Here is a 17988-nt window from a genome sequence, read left to right on the forward strand (position 1 = left end):
TCTTTGCAGAGTACTTGAATTTCTATCCCCTGATACAAGGTTTCCTTCTGGCAAGTCTTAAATTTGTCATCTTTAGTCTATTTGCCAACTCTCTGAGTAGTCAGCTTCTGTAAATTCTGCCATCTCCCTTAAAATCTACACCACTGCATTTTATATCTTGCCATAAGATATACTTTATTTCTTTAGTATCTTTCTCATGCTTTCCTCTAATATTCAATCACTGGTTTTCTATATGAAAACCAGGCAGATACTGGTACAGCCCTTTGCTTTATAAGCAAAGCTACTTTATAGGTTCCTGGAGAATACATACCTTTTAATTGTAGTAAAACAGATCCCTAACAAAGGCTTTTTGTGCAATAAATACAGGAAGGTCTTACCTGTGATTTATAGCTTGCCTCCTACCGTACAATAAAACTGTCTGCTGCACCATTGGAACTATTAACTAAGCAGTATTGAGCTGAACATTCAAAAATCTTCTGATTCATTGGTTCAAAGCCAAACATATGATGTTGCTGAAGTCAATACATAAAATTGCAACTAAAGAATTAACAGCTTAAAGAAAGCAAAATCCCTGTCATTGCTATACTCTGCATAACAGGCCCTGAGTAGCTGAAAGTATACTTGGCTTTAAAATCAAAAGAATGCAGTAAAAAAGGGCAGATCTTGCATCAGTGCTTTCTCTGAATGAGGTCTGACTTCTTCTGCTAAGCTACTGATACTTTGAAATCAAAAAGCAATAGGATTTTCACTGAGCTCATAAAAAAATTAACTATTTCATGGTTCAGTATACTATACCATATGTTTAATCACAAATGACATTATCAACACCAAAGCAGAGAAAATCTGTAATAGTGTCTGTTACTCTTAGCAATAAAGGAATTCAAATTATGTGCAATAAAGCATTTAAAGGATACAGAAAATACTGTTTTCTGTTATGATCCTCAGTAGTTTAAGAATACCAGGGATTATTTTATGCAATCTTTAAAGAAACCTTTCATTAAATATTTTTTGCAGCCTACTTCTGATTGTAAAGCAGATAATTTCACATTTTATTTCATCTGCTAGGTGCTCCAGCCCAAACCTTTCTCCTTTTCCATTGCTTCACGTGTAAAAGAGGAGTTCAGCACAGGGGCTCTGTGAGATGCAGGATCGGCCCAAGGACGTTCCAAAAGCTTCACGTAACAAATGCTGGAGCATTCACGGCACTTCGAGCCTAGAAATGCTCTTCCCAGCTTTGGGCAGGAGCCGTGTGCTTACAGGATGCTCACACATTTTCATTCTTTTCCTAACTCAATATATGGCTCTTTGTAAGATCAGTCAAACCCTTCCCTCGCTGATCATGCCATGCTAGCAGATGTGCTGCTGTTGCTCTGCAGTACAGTTATCACCGCTTTTCTCTCCAAATTCCCAGTTTTCCCTTTTGCACGCTTTCAAAGGGTAGCTTTGCTAGGAACTGCATTGTTAGCAACCACACACACACTATGGGGAACAGTTTCTAATAATTCAACTTGTGCTTTCAATACAGCTAGACTGTGTTTGGCAGGGGGATTACAACGGCTTAATATATCCAGGTTTTAAACAGTTTCAATTTTTTCCTCCATAAATAACAAGGCTACTAGTACTCAGTATTTTGGTTCTTTAACACAAAGCAGAAATAGAAGAGATCACCCCATAGCTTATTCTAGAACAGGCAACTTGGTTTCTCTGTTTAAAGTAAAAGCAAGGTAAGTAACAGGCATAAAAATATCCGAGAATTAGCACTACAGCAGTAAAGTTTTGCTTAATTGTGCTAGGCAAGTTTGACAGTGGGGTCAATTTTCAGCAACAAGACAAAAAAACCTTTTAATGTAGCAGCTTTGGTCTCATAAAAGCAAGACTTCAGTGTGGGTTTGTTTATTTATGCTTTTAAAGGAAAATATATATATTTGCCAAAGCTTGACACATTACTAAGTACACCGGTTTTTGCTAATGTGATGTATGCTGAAGAAGTACCCCATTCTTTCCTGCATCTGCTTATAATCATTATAGAAATGCTGAAATTACAACGTTACTAAAAAAATAAATTATCATCATAATATTCACATCAGCTCTTCCACAACTGGTGCTCATTGGGGATGCCTTTTATTTTGAAATGAGGGCAAGTTGTTCTTTTAATTAGGAAAAACATGCTGAAAGCAACAAACCTTAAACATGTCATTGCACATGCTTAATTCAGACTTACTGTTTTCCATGAAAGCAGGAATCTTCACAATAAAACCCCAGTGTGCCTTGGCAGGGTAGGATGACAATTCCCTCGGGTACACACCTAAAACTGCACTGATATTTCACCATCTCTGCTTGCTGTATGTTACGTTTTCCTTATTCTGCCCCATTGTACTCCTTGGCTCCAGAAATATCTGCAGCACATAGGTAACCAGATACTGCCACCCTCTTCTTTTTCTGCTGTTCTCCTCAGCCAAATTTAATGAGAATATGCTCTGTCCTTACTAGCAAGACACTTCCATACTTCACTCTGTGGTCTTCTCTGCTTTGCAACTTATCGCCTATTCAGGAGAAAAAATTATCTGCTCTTTTTCACATAACTTCTGCACTGCAGAATTTCACACAACTTGTGCAAGTACTCTCGCCCTCAAATAGGACTAATTCAGCATAGATTCAAAGCACCCTGAGGCTCTAAGCTCTAGTCAGAGAAAAAGTCCAAAGACAGAGCATTTAAACCAGCGTGTTGCAGAAACTTATGAAGCTGCAGAGTGACATTTACTAAAAGCACGCAATGCCCCCAAAATCCATACACTCGGATACATGGTGTTATCATTCTTAAATGTCACTACCATCACCTGGAAATTTGCACAGCCTTGCAAAAACCATGGCAGTGCCCCAATATAAGATTAGTAGTAGAAGTATTGAATCCTGCTCTTGGCCAGACAGGGTTGAAGAGGCTGAAGTAAGCATCAGTGCACATATCCAGTACGTGGATGAGAACGGTCCAGTTCTCAGCCATCGATGGCTACTGCAAAAATGCAAGGACAACTCTTTCTGTAAGCGCAGCATTAGCTTAATGCATCTTTCTAAGTCATTTAAGTTGCTCGAAATTTACAGTGACAAGGTTATCTAGGCACCTAGAAGTATTTGTAAGAATAAAACAGTCATTTATCATACAACTCTAATTACTGTTTTCATAATAGTCCAAGAAACCAAAGTGAAAAAAGTCTTCCTGGGCAAAGCATATGCTTCTCTTGAATCACTTCTCAACATTTCACTGAAAAAAATCAGTATTGCTGACCTTCTACTAACAAAGCCACAAACAGTCTCAAAAGTTTTAAAGCACAGTGAAAGGCATCAGACACTGCACTGTCCCACCCCTCTACCCCAACATCTCCAGTGAACAGTTGCTTTGTCAACAAGTATTTCTAATATTCTAGCAGAGAATACAGCAGTCAGAAAAATTCTACTTACACTAAATAATTTGTCCTACTTTTGTCCCTGATGTATCTGGCTGAACTGTTCCTCCTTGCACTTAAAGAGTTTTATTGATGCTTGGCTCTGAGACGATGCAGTGCTCTCCTACACGACAAGATCTTTAACTTCTGCAGAAAGCATTTAGTCTAAAGGACAGCTAATTCTCTTAAATGAATCAATTATATGCCTGTAAAAGAAAAGCCAAAGGAACCACTGAGTTTTGAGCAGATGATTCTGTCTCACCAGCTTGATTCAGCGAAGAGCAGCAGGATAGAAAACCAGGAGCAGCTGGCAGGGCCCCATCCACAGGCAGCCGTGGAGGAGAACCAGTCTGTATGTCACTGTACAGCCAACCAGACCAATATCGCTTAACACGTTGCACCACAGCAAACACAGAACCTGCTCCCCCAGGTCCCCACCGGGACGGTGCTCGGCCCCCAGGGACCCTCCACCATGAGCAGCATCTGCCCTCGCGGGCACCCCCTGCCGAGGAGAGCCGTCCCGCTCACTCAGCTACTGCCCAGAACTGAAAGTTCAGTGAAAAATATGCAAACAAAAATAAACACTTGCTCGCAGGCTTCAGTATGGGTTGTAATGCTCTCACCACTGAAAGATGATTATAGAAATCCCTGTAATTAACCCAGCTGCCATGTGCCTGCATCAGGCTGTGCCATCACTCTGCAGCCCCGTTTCACTGTGCACAGGACTGCACCCCCCAAGCATCGCCTCGCTCCCCTTGCATAAACCTTTACATGCTCTGCAGGTTTAGTCTTTGCAGAGGAGGCTTTTCCCAAAGTCTCCCCTTAAAAAACATTGATAGAAAACACCTTCATACATCATTACAATTTTTCAGGATTGTATTGTAGTGAGAGCAGCTATACAGATGTGTCTTTCTCCTAGATATACCGCAGGTTTATTGCTTTATACATGCTTTATTTAAGTGTCAAACCCACTAGTTCATAAGGTCAACATAACAAATACTTAATCGACACACTCATTTTAAAGTAAACAGATTCTTTCCCCATGGTCCTTTTGAATCAGTAAAGACTGCACTTCAACCTTCCCAGCACAACCCCAGGAACAAAACACTGCAGTGCTTTCGTACTAATTAAATTTACACACTTGTAGATGTACATAAACGGGTACATCAAACAGATGGTGAGAAAGAGTTAAGGAAAAGTCAGGATGCAGATTTGCTGAGGAAAATATCCGGAGGACACCTGCAGTACTCTCATGCCTGGTGCAGAGGATGCCCAAGGACATGGATCCCAGAATCAGCACAACCACTCCCAGGATGCCAGTAGAAACAAGGACTATCAGCATTTTAAGGAAACCACTTCCAGAGTTTCAACAAAAGCAATATTTACTTTATGCAATATATACTGGAGTAAATCAAAGCCATTCACTTGAGATACAGGAAAGGACTGGGACTAAGCTCATCAAAAGCTATAAACAAATGGACCAACATCTAGCTTCTGTACAATCCATGCAGTACTTACAATAGCTTTCATAGCATGATCACACACCAAATTATTTGTAATTGAGAGTAGCATACATGTTTCAGATTTTGTTTGCATATCAATTAGTTATTTCTGCATTCACTCATTATAAAATAAAAAATTTAAAAATTATGTTACTCCATTTTTAATATAATATTCTGAAACTGTAGCTTTGGAGAAGATAACTGTGCTTGTATTATAACTTTATGTAAATTGCCATAGATCCAGTGAATTCGATTAACTGAACAGAATTCTAATTTGCAGAGAAGTCTGGTCCAACAATTCAAAAACTGGATTTCTTTAACATTTTTTTTTTAATTGACCACTGCTTACAAATCTGTCATTTCTATTTTTACTATCGTTACCTAGCTGTCAGCATACATATTTCATAGAAGCTGTGAGATGCCCACAAAACCAGGTTTTTGTACATCCCGGTTACATTAACAAGCGGACCCCATAAGCAAACAAAGAGTGAAGCCAATTAAAATATTCTGAAGTATTTATTCAGTAATAAAATGGAAATAAAGACTTTAATTGCCTGTAAGTTTGATTCAGTTTTCATTTCCTTAGTAATTATATAGGTTCATTTTTTAAATTGTTCTTGTTTGTTGCATTCACTGTGGTGCCCTGTGACTCATATTTGTTTCTAAATGGTTGTGGCAGTCTGTAAACACAATTCCTTCTAGTTCTGTTTATCCCTGTTGGTATGTATTCCCTTGGAGACAGACTATCAAAGACAGGAAGAATCGTAACTTTAAATTGTATGACGCCTCAATTATTTCTTCGAAGTAGAACACATCACAATGAAGTAAACACAAGTAAGCATTGAAGTCATTATTAAATCATTCCATATGTATAACACAGACCAACAAAACAGGAACTGATGGATCCTGTGTAAGAGAGCACTAACAAGGGAGAAATAAAAAACTACATTAAGTGATTCAAAACAAAGTGTTGAATCTGATAAATAAACTATGGCAATCTTGTTTAACAATGTTTTAAATTCCTGGTTTTGTATGAGTGTATAAAGTAATGGGTGTTTCTGTGTATTAGAGCATTGGGGCAGTGCTTAAGGAGATGGAAAAGAAGAAAGGAGCTATTTATTTTAACACAAGCACAGCAGAGGTGTGGACAATGCTCCCAGGGGTTGCCAGCCCCTTCCCTGAGATCTGTTTTCTCCTGGCAGCATCACACCATCAAACTGAGGATATGCTCACACCCACATCCATTTTATAAAGCAAAGATATTTCCTTGCCTAAAGGTGGAGCCCTCCCCTAAAAGAAACTGCAAATTGGCATAAGCCTGCTAGATGTAAAAACTCTCCCCTCCTGTTACTTGTTTCTTTTGTGTTTTCCAGAAGCTTTGTGCCTCTGATGAAGGACAGATTCTCCTGCTGGGAGTAAATCAGCTTTGCAGTGTCATTTTTGTCCTTGTAATTCAAATGAAGGAGCCTATACTCTTGGATAGTTATCTAGCTTTATAGCAATAAAATTTAAAGAAAAATAACTGAAGATTCCAGGTAACAGAAAAAAGTGATCCTGTGATTAATAAACTATACCAAGTGTAAAGATCTGTAGTCCTGTAGTTTTTCAGTCTTTTTTAAATGGCTCAACATCCCACAGCTGCCAATCCGGGTTCACATAAAACTTCTGCACAAAAGATCTAGGCCACTGTTTGGAGAGAAAATAACTCAGATTTGCAATGATTTTACCCCTTGGACACCAGCTGAGGCCCCTCAACCACAGTGAGGGAAAAAAGGCTGAAGGGCTGATGCCCTCATGGTACCAAGGCAGCTGGACCTGGCTGGGGACACCAGGAACACCTTGCATCGCCAGACAGGTCCCACACATACACCCCTCTGTAAAACTACAGTTTCTTAACCACTTTCTAACCAGAACAAGTGCTACAGAGAGAGCGAATATCCCTGTCCTGCCATGCAGAGATCCCCAGGGCAGCTTTGACCTGCAAGCACTCATCAGCTGGGCAGCACAGCACACTGCTGTGGTTCAGACCCAAGATCGCTCCCTCAGGATTCACCTTTGCCTGCCTAAAGCATTGCTGTAGAACATCAAGCTTCGTGCAGAAAATCCTTAGGAAAAACTAAAATAAGTGTCCGGGTTCTTTTGTTTGTTTATGTACGTATTCGCCCATATTTTTTTTTTTATGTGTCTCAGCCCAGGGAAATAGATATTACTCTGATAGAGGTGATGGTTCACTACATCCTGGTCCAGCCTGTAAAAGATGAGAAGGTGAAGTTGTAGAGCATGCAAAAAAGAGGATGAGATGGTTACAGGAGACAGAACAATAGTATCTTTTTATGGCGATATTAGATTTAAAATAAAATTTAGAAAGCCAGCGGAAACCGAGAGGTTTGGGCAATACTGTGATAAACCAGCACTTGTTTCCTTGGTGGTACACACCTACCATGTATCACTTCAGTTTGGTGAAGGCAAGGATGCTGAATAAAGAACGCAATTCAAGTGCCAGATTCCTTCCTGGATTTTTTTTTTTTTTTATAACATTAAGAAATTACTTGCTAGGAACAACATATACAGGAAAACATTCAAAGTACAATCCTTATTCTTTTATTATTCAGCTAAATTGTTTCCAGTAAATAAGAGAAGTCAAGAATAACTTTAATTACTCAGCTTCAGCAAGTTCTTCCATAGAAGATGAGAGCTATCAACTAAAAATACACACAGTTTGAGTAAAAACATCACACTGGAAGACTCACAAAAAGGCACTTACGTTTAGAAAAAGAAGGAAAATTACCCTATGTGTTATTTTAGACTATATAAAAACGACAGTCATGAAAGGGTAGATTTATTCTCTCTTACATCTTTGATGACTTACCAAATGGATCACGGTAATCAAAGACAGAAAAGCAACGCTCAGTGAAGTTCATTCTTTTAATGCTACCTGTATTTTTCTTCCATTGAGACTTGAATAAATAACATTTCTAAAATTATCAGAAAATATTGAACTGTTAAGATAACTAGTTCATCATTTCAGCAAAACAAAAAGTGTATTTTTTCAATCTGCAAATGTTTGATTTCATAACAGAAAAATAATTTGTAAAAAGACAAAGCTGCATGTCAAACAAAAGGTAATGCAAGTCAGCAAGTCTCAATATGGCAATGCTAAGATGAATGGTTCATCCCTTTTGTATTATTTATTGTGCCTTTATATCTATGAATTCCGAACTATCTATTACCAGAGATGGTGCCCACACTCAATTTATATAATATTGTGACAGCCAGTTGTTTCCATCATTCCTAAAAGCCACTTCAACTGAAGTTGATGTTAATGCACAAATATCAAAGTCAGGATTTATACTACCTCCCACATATGCTGTAATTGTGTATGAAAGGGAAGACACTATGCTATGGAATTACTTTTGCTCACTTTTTTCAAGCAAACAAGACCTTGAATTGCTAATTGTTAAGACTGCATTTTAGATAATTGCTGATTACGGTATTTGAAGTGTAAGTGATTGTTAAATGTGCTGTTTGGCTAATGCCCAGAAAGCCAACGTGATATCACGGATAATTATAGACGGTTTAATTGCTTTGGGTCTTTTAATTGGCAAAGTACACGGATGATGAGAGAGAAGATGAAACTGAAAGGTCCGCTGAGCCAAAGAACTCTCCAAAATTGTGTGCCATGAGCTCAGCCTCTCTGTATTTTGGGTTCATTCTTTAGGGACCAAAGCAGGATAAAAGGAGACGACATCTTTTGCAAAAGACCTAACCTGTCCTACCCTATACAGCTAGTCTTTGCTTGAGAGAAATTTCTCTGTTTTCCTGCCAAAATCTGCCTCCTCTACTCTTTTCAGGTCTGTATGTCATGCAGACATGAATTTCTGCAGAGATATTGTCACTTCATCTTGTATTACCCCGATTGTCTTGGGGTGAGCGTGCTCCTTTCATCTGGTAGGAATGTTTCCCAAGAAGTACGGCTTTGAGTCACAGCAATGTTCGGATGTTGAAAAGTAAGAACCTGGAGAGTATTCACGTCTGCAAAAATTTTACTCTATGGTAATGAATTTCGAGTAAGAATTACAGGATGTGGCTCATGAAGTAAGTCCAGCTAGCAGATGGAGTGAAGTAGCCTTTGTGATTTGGATAACACTGTTGTAGTACTCATGACAACTCATGATTCTCCATCCCCAAAAGTTATTAGAGAAATCTAGAGCTTGTAAAAATCAGACAGATCAGCATATGTGAAAATGTGAGTCTATCTTTCACCCACAGAGAGGTAAGTATGCAAAGATCCCTCACACTGGTTTGTAAATCACTCTTATTTCTGAGTTCTTCTCTCCAGTCGCTAAAGGCTGACCCTTTATAAAGATCATTCTGCTAATAAAATACATTGCTGGACTTCCTACACAATCACCCTTAGTCACCCAGAGCAGACACTTGGCACTGAAGCAATCAGAAGTCCATCAGTTTCCCAGGCATGAGAGCCCGATGCATGTGTCTCCTCATGACTGTGTGGCAGTGGATCACCTTAAAAATTTTATTTCTCATGTAGTTTAAAAAAAATAACAGCCCAACATTTCAAATTTTAAATATTCTTCCAGGATCCATTTTAGTTTGCCATTGATCACAATACAGAGACACATACAGAACTAGTCATGGTGCTAATTTGTATTACCATAGGTTGAGATTTGTAACGAGGAAACACATGCAGGGTAGAAGAAAATGTCACCGACTGCATGACGGTATTTTATATAAGCTTTGCACTGTGATAAATGGCCATACAAAAGCAATATAGGGAGTCCAGAGGTCACCAGCCTCTTGTAGATAGGTTCATCTAGTGCTCTTAATCCTCAGAGAAGTGTCTGAAGGCACTTGGGGCAGCAAACCTCCACACAGCTATAACAGACCAGATGCACGCAAGGGGATGGCAGGACTATTTAAAAAAAAAAAAAAAAAACGAAACCAAACTATGTAAAAGGGACAAAAGGGACAAAAGGGACATAAACCAAACAAAATATTATTTCAAAGCAATGCCCTCAAACCCAAGCAATGAGCTGCAGCAGCAACTCTAAGACAGGAACATAGAGGATGGCAGTTGCAGGAGACGACATGCAGGAGGGACGGGACTGTCCAAAGCAGCAAAGGGTACTCTTGGATAGAGCCAGAGGTGATGGGCACACCAGTCTGGTCTGAATCCTGAACCAAAAGGAAAACTGCTGTAAATCCTAAAAATGAAAACCTTGCCTCTGATTCTGCTTCAGTTTTTGAAAAATACATGGATGGACACTAATTAGGGCAGCAGTCTATCAGCACAAACTCTCAAATGTGCTTTCCACTGACATTTCAGCCATGCAAATGCTGGCAGAAATCAGAAATGTTTAGTTCTTAAATAAAAGTATCACTTTGAATTTTTAAGGAATAACATTTTGAATTACACAATCCGCAACAGCATTACGGAGATGACTCTGTTGCTCAGAATGAGCTCTTTGTTAAGATCTTAAATGTGTTACTGTAATTTCATGTTTGCAGTATTTTTGCTCTTTTGTAATCACTTCATTATTGGAGTTGCTCTTCAGGAACATAAGTAAAAAACGTTGCAGGTTTAGGTCCTAAAGTAATCTAATCTGTGTTTTTGAGAGGTTAGATCTCCCTGTGACTTCGTTCTACTTTTGAAAATTTGATTTATTCCTCTTCTCAGAATAACAGCAGATTTAATCCTAGCATCCGTAAATTTAAGATGTTCAAAGTATTTTGAGTCCCCTTAGAGAATTATAACTTTGTAAGTTTGTTTGTGCTAGCTGTGAGGCATCATCAACACCACCAAGCAAACAACACTTGAATAAATTCACATACACACCCTGCAGTAAGCACATTCAGCAGTATGCATGCAAAAAAGACAACCTAAATAAACTCTAATTTGAAGTTTGGCGTCACTTATAAGCCTGGGTTTTTTCCCCCCACATGAAACAGCATCTGTCATTTTAAGTCTCTGACTGAACAGTTCTGGTTTTAAAACTTCATTGTTTTGAAAATTTTAGAATTTGTGCTCAGTTTTGCCCAAGTTAATGGCTTGCAGAGGCTGCAAGCCTGAATGCCCTCCAGAGGCTGCAAACACGAGAACTAAAGAAAAAGAGGATCAATGTAGACAAAACAAGCTACTACCATAAACTCATTAATTTTTTAAATATATATGGGTGTATGCACATAGGTACATATATTTGTTGAAATAATTCAGATGCCAGAAAATCTTCTGAAACCATCTCATTATTAAAGTAGCTATTACAAATGTTTGAACTGTAGAATGTTGCTTTGTAGAGAAAAACAAATATATTGAATCACAGAATCAAGATACAGTTGGACAGAGTGCTAGATAATCTCATCTCATCTAGGCTCCCTTTCCCACAAAAGCTGGGACCGCATGACCTTTGGAGTTCAATTCCAAACTGGGCTGTCCTATGGTTCTATGATTCCTTCACCATTATCACTGTTGTGATCTCTCTGGGGTTCACGAACCCTTGCTGCTGCTGGAAGTCCCCATCCTTCCTCTCCTACCAGGCTTTTCCATCTCCTTCGTCTCCATTTCCCACCCCATATCTCACACGTCCCCCAGTGACTCCATCAGTAAGGATGTAAGAACAGATCACTGCTCTGTGCTAACCTGAAGACTTTTTTTTGTATGTGCCACCACAGCCAGTCTGGGCTGAGATTGAATTTGAATGGCACCTTGGTAGTCATTTAGGTCTCCTGATGACATCCTAATGTTATCTACTTCATGTAAAACTGCAGAAATTAGAGCTGGAGAATAGATGTGGATTAGACACATTAGGTAAATTATGTTGGATGACCAGAATGAAATGGATGGAAATAACTGGCTTAGCATTTCTTATCATACTGCACTTCTGATGAGTCACAGGAAGGCTGAAATATCACGTTCTAGGAAGAAAACAGAGAAAGGGGAACAGAGTCATCCTACTTCAAAAAAGCATTATAGGACACTTTAAAATACAGCAAATCTATGACCATATTTCAAGCCATTGTTCCTCAAATGCCTGAATTGTCCCCAGCTATGATGAATTATATCTACTTTCCACTCTTCCACTGAAAATATCCAAGCAACAGACCTGTTACCTCCTCCTTGAGATAACATCCTATGATTCTGTAAATCCTACTCTCTGAAAACTTTCTCCATTGTCATGTATTCTTAATTATATTTTCACCTTTCACCCAGTTATAACTCCTCTTTGTACAAGTTTAAATGGATGCTTTTCCACCTTGCAGCTTTTCTCTGATGGCTCTTGTCCTTTTGATTTTCAAAGGGGCAGCTATTCCCTGCTCAGTTTTGCCTGTGAAATCTTGGAAGATCATGAGGTTTTGCAGGTGTAACTAAGAGAAGAATTTGTCCTGCGGATTCTTTATTAATACTACTGATGGAAATACAAACTCCAGAAAGATCACAGCGCGAGTTTCTGAGCTGGCAAAGCTAGAAACTAGGAGAGGGAAAAATACATTTTCCCTGTAAACTGAACAGATTGAAGAACAATAAAGCATGAAATCACACGCCATACCACTTACTGACATTTCTTAGAAGTGCATTTTGATATAAAATACAATATAGCTATTTTTCAATTGTGCCAGCCTGGACATTTTGTTTACAGCCAACGATACATACAAGATTTTGAGCCTGGTTCACTTTACCTACAACTGTCTGCAGCAAAGCTGAAATTCTCTTCTTTACCTTAAAGCTGATTTCCCAGAGAACCACAGGTGCTTTAAGCCTAATGACGGAAATCCAAGCTACATACAGATACCAGACACATTATTTGGAGAGGAAAAGAAGGTATGTTCTTGTTGCAGGCTCAGGTCAACCTTAACTCACTTGTGTGTGAATTGCTCAGTTCTCAGACCCAGACCTAAGCCTCTTGACTCTGGATTTGAAAACACTTGGCTATCCCAGGATCAGCATCTTGCCTATAAAAGTACTGTAGAAAGCTTAAATGTAACGTATTTCAGGTATCTCCAGGCTGCTTTTGCTGTGAATTTTCACAGCTTTTTGCAAATATACTTACCCTTAGACACCACCTACTACCCAGCCTCATCAAATCTCAACTTCCAGTTCCCAGGCTGTCAAGCGAATGCTCTGAGATGTGAAAAAAAACATTACAAAACACAGTCTCTGCAGAGTTTTAATATAAATAGAATCATAGAATCATTTTGGTTGGAAGAGACCCTTAAGATCATCAAGTCCAACCATGTTATAGTGGGTAGCTAAGAATTAGCAATGATCTATGGTTTTTCAAAAGATAATGAGAATTAACTCCTTATGAAGGCTGAGAAAGCTTCATAAAACATTGCTTCTCTAGATCTTTTCCTGCCCACTGCTACTTATCTAACCACAGTTCCTATAATCGCTGTCTGTTAATGCAGCAATTAGTTACAAAAGCAAGCAGAACTGATGCTACATTAACCACGCTTTGCATGTACTAATGCTACATTGCAAATAATTTACAATCACTTTATTACATGTCTGAATTTGTTTGAATTCAGATAACACCGAGAAACCAGATAATATGCAAGGCCACATGAAGAACTGTGCCACCTCTGTCACCCACCTGACTTGATGGTGGTCCTGAACAAGGGTTCAGATGTACAGAGTGAGCACAAAACTATGGAGCTGCAGCTCTTCCAGCCCTTGTGCTAAGAGAAGGCTGGATTTCACCCTCCAGCCTTCCATGATTTGGAGCTTCTGGGGACCACACTTAATACTGGCATAAGCTGAGGGACCACCACATCTCCCACCAAAACACAACCCTGTGGTTACACAGCACTACTCAATGACTAAACACAATATGTCTCCTAGTCTCTTTTCACTGCCATATATAAAGATATTATACATTAGTATTGTGTGACTAAAAGAATAATTCAAAGACGCAGCAAAAATTTAGACATATTTAATGAAGGCTTTTCAGGGCACACAATCTTGGGACAGTAATGCCAGTTCCACCATCAACTACTACTAGTTTATCCAAAAAGTAAAATAATAAAAGAAAATCCCAGTAAGAACACTGAGTAGATTCTATCATATAAATAGATTGTGGTTGATTTCCTGTCTGTGATCTGTCACATTAAGAAAATACAGTCATTAATTTATGCCTGTGATGGAGAAAATTTGCAATGATTCAATATACCTTGATAAAATTAATAGTGTCATCTATAAGAAGGAAAGTGTGATATTACCAGAGTATCAAATGCAAAACAATCTGAAATATAAATTATGGTTTGATGTAAGAGATTATACCCAGAAAATACTGGCTATCAGATTTAAAAGTATCTTTAAATCATATTTGAAGGACTCACAAACACTGTCTTCAGCAAACTGAATTCTTACACCCAGCCTGCACTTCTCTTGAACACGGTTTCAAGCTTGAAGAAGAAAAAGGGACAAAAATACCTTTTTTTCTTTTTTATGCCTTTCTCTCAATTTCAGTAGCTCTAATGAAAGCTGTAACTTCTGCCAAACTGTATCTAAAAATCTAGACACAGACCTCTGGTGCCTGCTAAAGAGACAGACTGTCCAATACCGCTGAAGAACAGGCCATACCTTCATGTCTCACTGCTGCAAATTCTTCAATAAATGGGGTTGGATGGGTTTTTTTTGTTGCTGTTGTTTTTCAAGATACTGAAGTACTTCGAGAATTTTAGGAGTAGTCTGAAGATAATTTGATTGACTTAGAAATACAGCCATAATATCTGAAACTACAGTATGAAAACCAAACATAACACCAACACGAAGAGGAAAAGTTGGAAAAAAGATACACGATCAGTGAAGAGGGGAGGTTTAGATATCAAAGGTCTTCACAGACCACCATGCGTAAGTTTGGAGAGAGCTAGAAAAAGGACTAATTTAAGCAGTTTTCTGTAAATGAAAATAGGCCTCGCTTTAAAAAAAGGATGATTATTGAACTGTGATCCTAACACTGCAAACACTAAGGCTAACACAATGAAAATATAAAGATGAAGCTAAAAAGATGACAACTATTTAAACCAAGGTGACAAGACTGCAATTAATAAAGCTGAGCATGTCTCTGAATATAAACAGGCTCATGAGAGGAAATAAGAAAAAAACTCACCACAGAAAAGTAAATTACAGTTTAAAAAACAAGAAAAGCAACATGAAACACATGCATTTGTTTTTGAAAAAGTAAGTAATGTAAGTACTGTTTGGGTACAACTGTTCGGGTAAGTCAAATCCAACATAATTAGCATGGAACTTATAAGTTCTGTGATCTATGTGACACTAATTTACTTCATTTACTTTTAGGTAAAGATATTATTTTTAGGAGTTGCATTCTTCAGACTAACCTCGGCAGGAATAAAAACAGTAAAAAAAATTACTATAGCAGAAAGATGCCTATAAGTGGTAATACGAAGATGTAAAGAAATACAGTATAGAAGTAAAAGGAGAGCAGAAATATATGTATGTACTTACATAAAACGTAAAAAAGGTAACCAAACAAAAAATTCAAACCCCAAACAATTCACTACCTAAAAAGGTTGCTTGGTAACAGGAATAAAAACACAGAATAACGGAATACAGAACAACATCCAAGTTTAAAGATTCCAAAAGCAAAACCCAGATTGGGCTTCAGTGCACAGAGAAGGGCTGAGCAATGCTCTAGTCTGACCCTGGGCAGCTACACAGCCCTGAATTAGTGCTGGGCATAACATCCCTAATTAGGTTTGAAAGAGGAAATGTGTATGGCTATGGTATGATAGTTATGAGAAAGTATTATTAAATAAGACTGGATACAAAATACTGAGAATAATTGCAGGAACCTTTTGCCAGGGCCGATTAGTTCTGCATATCAGATTTCTCTGGATCTCTCCTACTAGAAAAGTGACTTCAAACCAAATTCAAAGCAGCACTGGCTTCCTGATGGCAGTTTTTCATAATTGTTAATTATATTTATCTGGTTTCCTATTATTAATATTGGATGTAGCTTTGATAGGTTATCATCTCCTTGATGAGTAACAAAGACATGAAGGAGGTTTATTTCACCTCCAGATCTATATGACCAGGGAGATGGATGAGCCAGTCCCAACACCCTGCACAGGACAGCAGAGCTATGGTGAAGCCACTGAGTCTTTCATGAGCTTCTTCCTACTCTTATTAAGGCCAGTGCAAATTTTGAAATTCACAAGCAGAGTAAAACTTTAATAAGAGCTGATTGAGATCAAATTAGAGTATTGAAGATCATTGAACAGAGAATCATAGAATAGTTTTGATCAGGAAAGACATTTAAGATCATCCAGTCCAACCATTAACCCAACACTGCCAAGTCCACCACTAAGCCATGTCCCTAAGAACCTCATCTATGTGATGGGATGGTGACTCAACCATTTCCCAGGGCAGCCTGTTCCAATACCTGACAACCCTTTCCATTAAGAAATTTTTCATGGAAATCTCCCCAGTGCAACTTGAGGCTCATCAAGTCATCTACAGGCTCAGCTAGCTGTTCAGGTAACATCATAACCAATATTACATAGTCTAATTTTTGCCTAAGATGTGTTCAGTACATCAGAGCTAGGAATAAAAGAAGGACCACTTAAGGAATAAGTAGTTTGGTTTGCCTTTGTTCTGAAACAATATGGTCATTGGACCAGCACCAGTAAAGTGCGATGTTCCATATAGGTGATGAGCAAAATCCACAGATGGGTATTCATCTTAAGATTAACTCAGTAACCAATGGTGGGAAATGAAGCTTTACATTTTCATGCACATTTGAAATAGCTCTATTATTGTTTCTATTTACACAGTATTTACAGATTCCAGTTGTTAACTAGGTGTCCCAGGCAAAGTGTGAACACAAAATGGAAAGAAAGTTCACCTCTTGATCAGTTGTAATTCTTAAGGAGGAAAAAAAACAGGAAAAAAAAATATTATTGCTAATAATAATAACAAAGTGATCTAAGGAACAGGGAAAAAAAAACATCGTCAGTATAACAAACAAGTCCTTTTCATAAACTTAAATACAAAATTTACCATTGCTAAACTGTCTTACAGAAAACAGATATGCAGCCTCACATGATCATATAAGTAAAAGCTATTAAAAAAATGTCACCAATGCTTCAAAATAATAGATTGCAATTTACTCATCTGAAGTCATGCAATGAGATTAGAAACAAGAACTGAATATTTTGTGATGTACCAAATACATTTAGTATTTTCTTAGTAATTGAGCACTTAAAGATTATGCCTGGATGAAGGGACAAAACCAGCTACTGTCACTTTAGTTCTCATTATTGTCAATGGTTGGTAACATTTAGAGGTTAGAAGCACAGAGAGGATGTGTTCTACGTGAATAACCCAGAGGCCATACAGGTGAAAAACCTAAGACCCACACTCATATTGAAGGCCAAGAGCAGAAGAAAACAGTAAGCATGCTATTTTTCAAACAAGTAAAAAATCAATGGTTACTAACTAGTTACTGTAACATGGTGCCTTGGCTTTCCTCATTTTCTTACCCTCCAAAATCAGAATTCTCTTCCATTTTAAGGTTCTGTGAAGTAATCGTTTTCTATTAACATAGTGAAATTGAATTATTTCAAACACGAATTTCAACCCTCTCCAAACTCTAGGCTTCCAGATGTCCATGTCTTTATTTCCCTGCTTCCACAGACACACTAATAATATAATTCATCTGAACATGAGTGACATACTTCAGAATAGTTTTGCTCTCTAGAATTACCCTTAGTTCCCAAGAACATCACTGATTATCAGAAAAACATTTTGAGATTTGCCTCAAATATACTTTCCCTAATTTCACTGAAAGTCTCTGAACGTCAAAAAGTGCTTTATTAATAGCAAAACCAAAAGAAAACACTAGGAACATTTAAGCTCATCAAGTGATGAATGCCCCCTTTGATACAAGCATGGCACACCTGCAATAATTACCTGAGAGAGATTAGCAAACCTTGTCTATGCTCCACTGGCTTCATGGAGTGTCAGTTTAGTGCATCAAAGTGCATGTAATAGATTGAATTCCCTGCTG

General features: G+C 38.2%; 1 protein-coding gene across 11 annotated transcripts in view; it reads right to left on the minus strand.

Moving 5' to 3' along the window:
• LOC136105736 (contactin-4) overlaps positions 1-17988 on the minus strand; it is a 335594-nt gene that overhangs the window by 185395 nt on the left and 132211 nt on the right. The window contains exon 1 of one of the 11 annotated variants that reach the window (XM_071813205.1): positions 3703-3770. The exons of 8 other annotated variants lie outside the window; for them this stretch is intronic. The gene's annotated coding sequence lies outside the window, so the exon portion shown is untranslated. Of the gene's footprint in view, positions 1-377; positions 463-3456; positions 3553-3702; positions 3771-17988 lie in introns of those variants that run through there. 2 more of the 11 variants (XM_065845519.2, XM_071813207.1) reach the window with 2 other exon arrangements.

The sequence above is a fragment of the Patagioenas fasciata genome, chromosome 10 (assembly GCF_037038585.1).
Source record: "Patagioenas fasciata isolate bPatFas1 chromosome 10, bPatFas1.hap1, whole genome shotgun sequence".
NCBI lineage: Eukaryota > Metazoa > Chordata > Aves > Columbiformes > Columbidae > Patagioenas > Patagioenas fasciata.